Here is a 6,024-nt window from a genome sequence, read left to right as displayed (position 1 = left end):
TTGTTTTAATAAGATGGAAAGCCACTGAAAAGTTTTGAGCAAAGAAATTATGTGATTCAATTATGTTTTGACAGGATTTCCCTTACTACTGTGTTGAGATGGAGAGATGGAAGTAGAGAGCAAAGATATGTATGTGTATAGATAGATATAGATATATAGATATAGATATTTATCGACTCCAGAGAGGAAGGGAGAGGGAGAGAGTGAGAAACATCAATGATGACAGAGAATCATTGATCGGCTGCCTCCTGCACGCCCCCTACTGGGGATTGAGCCCACAACCCGGGCCTGTGCCCTTGACCGGGAATTAAACCGTGACCTCCTGGTTCATAGGTCAATGCTCAATCACTGAGCCACGTGGCCAGGCATCACTTTCTTACTCTCACCTGTGCCAGGAGTTAGGGGAGGAGCAGGGGGAGGTGTGGCACGTGGTGGCGCTGTGATCATAACCGTGTGCGCTCTGGGAAGCGGGAGGAGGCAGGGGTGAGACGGGGGCGGCCAGGAAAGAACCCCAAACCGAGGAAGAGAGCCTGTCAGTCATTCTCCGAGAGCAGGGATGCCTGTCCCCGAGGGACCGCCTCTCATAAGACCACCCTCGGCTGGACGAAAGTGCATTGCAGATTTGCTCTGTGCTGGGCACGTGCTAACTCTCTGGGCACAGCCTAGTGAGCAGGACCTATAGGGTCCCTGTCCCACTGGAGCTCACAGGCTGATCTTAGTGACCATGTCAGGGCCGTCAGATGCTTGGAAAGGCTGCTTCCTATCGCATTAATGCATCATGCCTAGAGTTGCTTCATTCATTCATTCATTCATTCATTCATAGGGTCATGAAGTGATTCACTTCCTCATTCCTTCATGTTGCCAACATTTTACTCCACTAGGGGTACTGATGTGGGGACTCCGTGGTGAATGGACACAGGCCTTGCCTCCAGGAGTGGCGGCTGGTGGGGGACCTGCAGGCTGTACCCAGGAGAACTGCTGGGTTATCTGCTTCCCCTGGACTTGCAAACAGCTGTTCCCACGTCAGAGATAAGAGCCCCAGCGGCATTTACTGCATGCTTAAGGTCTTCTCCGGAGAGGAGCAAATGAAGGAAAGCATCTAATGTAAGCCACACAAAGATTTCCCCTTGAGCCCGGCCTTCACCAAACACCAGTTATGACCTTGGGAGGGTCACCTGTTTCTCCCTTACACAGTCTTCCTACTTCCAAGGGTAAGAGTGAGATAAGTGAGATGAGGCATATGAAGCAAGCGTTGCAGTTTGGGGCCACAGTAGGTCCAATTCTTGAGTTAGGATGTGACTGAAAGGAAGGAACCAGGGACTTGCTGATGTTTGTGCGTGAGGCCACAGTCCCACTCTGGGATGAGGCTCAGGCAGCACTAACTGTTCACTGACAGACACTCAGGAGATTATGGTGAAGAGCCAGGAAAAATGGAGGCTTGGGGTGAGGATAGAAAAGGCGAGGATCCATGTTCCCATGAAACACCACGGGACTTGGGAGTTTAAGCGAGTCTCCTGCACCTGCTTTTTCCAGGGCACGCGGTGTCCGTGCAGCTGCTTCCCAGGCCGCTTTGTGACGGTTATTTTCAGCTTGTTGATGCCCAGATAATGGGCAGAACAGAGCTCCCTCTCAACGCCATGATCTCTACTTCCTCCCAGTGGAAATGAGGTCAAAACGGGGGGTGGGGGCGCGAGGGATAGGAGTAAGGTGGGGTGAGGCTAGGGCTGAGCTCAGAGGTACCCATGGCCCGCATCGGTAGGAAGAAACTAGAGGGCTTTAGCTGTGGACGACACAACGTCACGAAGTCTCCAGCGCTAAAAAGGAGCCCGTCCAATGGCTCTTGTCAACTGCTCTGCTGCCTCCTTGTTCAGCCCGATATGTGAGGAGCTGGGAGTCATCACTCCCCTCTTCCCGACAAGGAAAGAGCTGAATAAAGTGAGGATCCACGTGGGCCTGTCAGAGAGCGCAGGTCACAGGGCAAACTGCCACCCTGGCATCTCGAGAGGGAGGGGAACACCGAGCCCCCGGATGCCTGCCTCCTGGGGGCAGAGGTCGCCGGCCATCAACCCAGAGGGACGGACACCCGAATGGTAATTCAGACAAATCATGGGAGGCTGAGTGTAGTCGGGGCCGAGAGAGAGAAACTCCCAGGGCTGAGGGATGCTTTCCTGGGTTTTTCATCCATGAACTCCCCAGTTCTCACGGATCCAGCCTAACAGTGGGTTACAGCCAGCAGAGCTACAGGACTATTTAAGAGTCCGCAGGGAAGCCCACGGACAATGAAGGAGACAGAAACAGGGACGTTAGAGGAATTTGAAGCTTCTGACACCTCCAGCTACAGCAGACATCACACAGCCCAGCTACTGGCGGCTTGAACAGCAGATCTCACACAGAAGTCCTGTGCACCCGATACATCATGTCCAGCTTTCAAATCAGGAATCGTAAGGCCAGAAAAAACAGTATGAAGGGACAAAACAGGCATCAGAACTAGACTCAGAGATGACACAGACTTTGGAATTACCAGACAGGGAATTTAACTATGATTAATACAGTAAGGAACCCAGTAGAAAAAGATGACAGCATGCAAGAAAATATGAATAGCGTAGGAAGAGAGATGGAAACTCTAAGACTGAAAAGTAAATTCTAGAAATGAAAACACTGTAACAGAAACGAGAAATGCCTTTGGTGGGGTCATCACTAGCTGGACACGCTGAGGGGAAAATCATTGAGCTGGAAAATATGCCAACAGAAACTCACCAACAGAAAGGCAAAGAGAAGAAAGCGGGGAGTAGCAGAAGACCTATGACCTTGGGGACCATTTCCAAAGGTGTAACACATGCAAAGTGGAAATCGCAGAAGGAAAAGAAAGAGACAACAGAATGGGAGAAATATTTGAAGTATTATTGGCCAAGAATTTTACAAAATTAATGACAGACACCAAACCACAGACCCAGGAAGCTCACAGAACATCAAGCAAGCTAAACACCAAATAATCTACATTTCGGCCTAGTGTGTTGAAACTGCAGAAAACTTGAAGACAAAGAGAGAAGCTTGAAAGAAGCCAGAAGTGAGCGGGGAGGGGGCACGTTACATAGAGAGAAATAAGAAGAGGATTACTGCAGACTCCTCTTCAGAAACCAGGAAGGCAAAAAGAGAGGCGGGAAATATTTAAAGCGCTGAAAGAAAAAAAACCACCCACCTAAGCCACCAACCTAGTATTGTCTATTCGGCAAAATAAACTTTCAAAGGTACCAGAGAAATAAAGACATTCTTTGACACACAAAAGCTAAGACAATTCATCCAGCAGACATGTTAAAATAAGTTCCTCAGGGGAAGAAATATAACAGGGGTCACAAACTCAGATCAATGTAAAGAAAGAATAAATGAAGGAAAAGGAAGTCTTATTTTCCTATTCTTAATTGATCCAAAAGACACTTTTCTGTTGAACATGACAATAGTAATAGTGTACTGGGTAAGGACAGCATATGGGTAAGTGAAATGAAATACAGAAATGGAAAGGGAGAGGTGGTGTAGTGTGACTTTGAAGAGTTGTCATGCATGTGTTTTGCAACTCCAGGGCAACCACTAAAACTTTTAAAAAGTATAACTGACATGCTAAGAGGGGACATAAAATGAAATCACATAAAATGCTGTTAAAACCAGAGAATGAAGAAAAAGGGGGGGGGGGAATCAGAGGCAAGAAATATAAAACAGTCAACAGGCATGGTAGATGTTAATAGAACCGTCTAAGTAATCTTAACCTTAACTATGAATGGCCTAAATGACCAATGAAAGAAGAGAGATTATCAGAGCGAATGAAAAACAAGATAACTATGTGTTGTCTACAAGGAACCCAGGTTAAATATAAAGACTCAGGCTAAGGGACAAGGGGTGGGGGAGACAGACCATGCGAACACTAACCGAGAGCAAGCCGGCGTAGCTACATTCATTTTATATAAACCGACTCAGAAGAAGGGACAATGTCAGGGACAAAGAGGGGAAATACGTGATGATAAAGGAGTCAATTCTCTAAGAAGACACAATCATCTTCAAAACGCAGGCACCTAACAACAGAGTGTGAAACACAGGAGGCAACAACGTTGAGACCTACGAGGAAAAGTGGACAAGCACAAACACTGTGACCGATGAAGAGTTCAGCACCCTCTCAGTCACTGGCCGCCAAGCAGGCAGAAAATTCGGGCAGAGTTGACCCAACAGTCCTACCAACCAACTTGCTCTAACATTTATGGAACATTCCACCCAACAACAGCACAGTACACCTTCTTCTCGAGCTTGCAGGGAACACTCACCAAGACAGACCCCATTCTGGGCCATAAAACACACCTTAACACACTGAAAAGAGTGGACGCGGTGCAAAGTAGGTTCTCCGGCCACCTGGGTTGAAACTGAGAAATCAGCAATAGAAACAAAGCCAGAGAACATGCAAGTAACTGGTGCTTCCCCAACACACTCCTAAGTAACCTCAGCGTTCGAGAAGAAGCCTAAAGAGAAATTAAAAGATATGCGGGACGAAACGAAAATCCAGCGCGTCAAAATCTGCGGGACGCAGGGAAGGCGGCGCTCAGAGGGAAACTGGTAGCACTGAGTGTATACAATAGACACGGAGAATGATCCAGAATCAGTAACCTTCGCTTCTACCTTAAGAAACTGGAGGGAAAAAGAGCAAAATAAGCCTAAGGCAAGTAGAAGAAAAGAAATAACAAACACGAGGGTAGAAACCACTGAAATAGAACACAAAAGTGACAAAACCGATGACGCCCGAAAGCTGTTGTTTGAAAAGCTTAAGATGCTCTCCTTTGTCCTCGAGCTCCCTCGGGCCACAGAAGAGGGGGGCCAGGGACTCCTGACTCCACTGAGGGCAGCTCAACTACCACCCTCCCAGCCTGGGCCCCCCAGCACCACCGGGGCTGGGACACCGCCCCCTCAGCCTGGGCCAGGGCAAGGTGGGTGGGGGTCTGTGGCTTGGACGTGGTTATTCGATTGACTGCCTCCTGCACTCCCCTCACTGGGGACCGAGCCCAAACCCAGCATGTGCCCTGACCGGGACTTGAACCGTGACCTCCTGGTTCCTAGGTCGACGCTCAACCCCGGAGCCACGCCGGCCGGGCTCTTTGGCTCTTTAGCTGGCATCTTTAACACGCCTTCCAGGCGCCTTTCAGAGCCATGTGAGAACACAGACCAGACAGTTACGTCTGCCACCGGGCCCGCGTGTCTGTTTCTGACGGAGCCAAGCTTGGTTGGTGAACATATAAACCACCAGGGCCGCCCTGGACTTCTCCCCCACCCCCTCCCTCTTTGGCTTGGAGTGGGCAGGGCCGCTCCCAGGGTGTCCTCCAGGGCCACCTCAGTCATGGGCAGCTGCTGTCATGCCCTCCTGGAGGCCTCGGGACGCACAACAGGATGTGACTCAGGCCGCAGGGATGTGAGTCAGTCTCCGGGGCGATGTGTCAGGGCGAGCCCCGGGGGTGGCCGGCATCTCCCACTGGGACCCTTGGGAGGAACGGCAGCTCCCCGCAAACACAAGGGGCGCCTGAGCCTCGCTGCCACCCCAGGATGGTGCGAGATCGGCCTTGAGGCCAGGCGTCGGGTCATTCTCTGCTGTGAACAGGGACGACCCTGAAAGCCCCACTGTTCCCTGAAGCCCTGATCCCCCCCTGGCCCCTGCAGCAAAAGGGCAGCCACCGGGGGCAGCGGGGGGGGGTGGTGGTGTAGGTAGCACAGGCTGCTATCAGTGGAGTCCCATGGTAATGTGAGTCAGTTCCCACTAGCTCCGAGTCCTGGAAGAGGAGAGGTTGTGAAAGACGCTGGTATTTGCCAAGCGCTTGTCTCCGCTGGCTGCAGACATCTGGGTTAGTCATGCACGGCCAGCCGGGCGCATTCATTGTTCCGGCAATTACTCTGCAGGGAGGCATCCAGCGCCAAGCCGGGGCAGAGCCCTGCCCAGGGCGCCTGCCTCCGGGCCCTCCGGGGTGTGAGAGACCTGTCCTCGCAGCCGCCCCCTGC

At 51.0% G+C, this 6,024-nt stretch overlaps 1 protein-coding gene and 1 long non-coding RNA gene across 2 annotated transcripts in view; one reads left to right on the top strand and one right to left on the bottom strand.

Moving 5' to 3' along the window:
* The window catches only part of RUNX1 (runt related transcription factor 1), a 74,388-nt gene that overhangs the window by 4,300 nt on the left and 64,064 nt on the right, over positions 1-6,024 (bottom strand). The gene's annotated exons all lie outside the window — the stretch shown is intronic.
* The window catches only part of LOC107182198, a 10,814-nt gene that overhangs the window by 3,780 nt on the left and 1,010 nt on the right, over positions 1-6,024 (top strand). Inside the window, exon 2 of the long non-coding RNA XR_001512918.1 lies at positions 3,550-3,560. This is a non-coding gene — a long non-coding RNA (uncharacterized LOC107182198). The remainder of the gene's footprint in view (positions 1-3,549; positions 3,561-6,024) is intronic.

The sequence above is a fragment of the Myotis davidii genome, unplaced genomic scaffold (genome assembly GCF_000327345.1).
Source record: "Myotis davidii unplaced genomic scaffold, ASM32734v1 scaffold170, whole genome shotgun sequence".
In the NCBI taxonomy this organism is placed as follows: domain Eukaryota; kingdom Metazoa; phylum Chordata; class Mammalia; order Chiroptera; family Vespertilionidae; genus Myotis; species Myotis davidii.
This window is presented reverse-complemented; position numbering and strand designations above follow the sequence as displayed.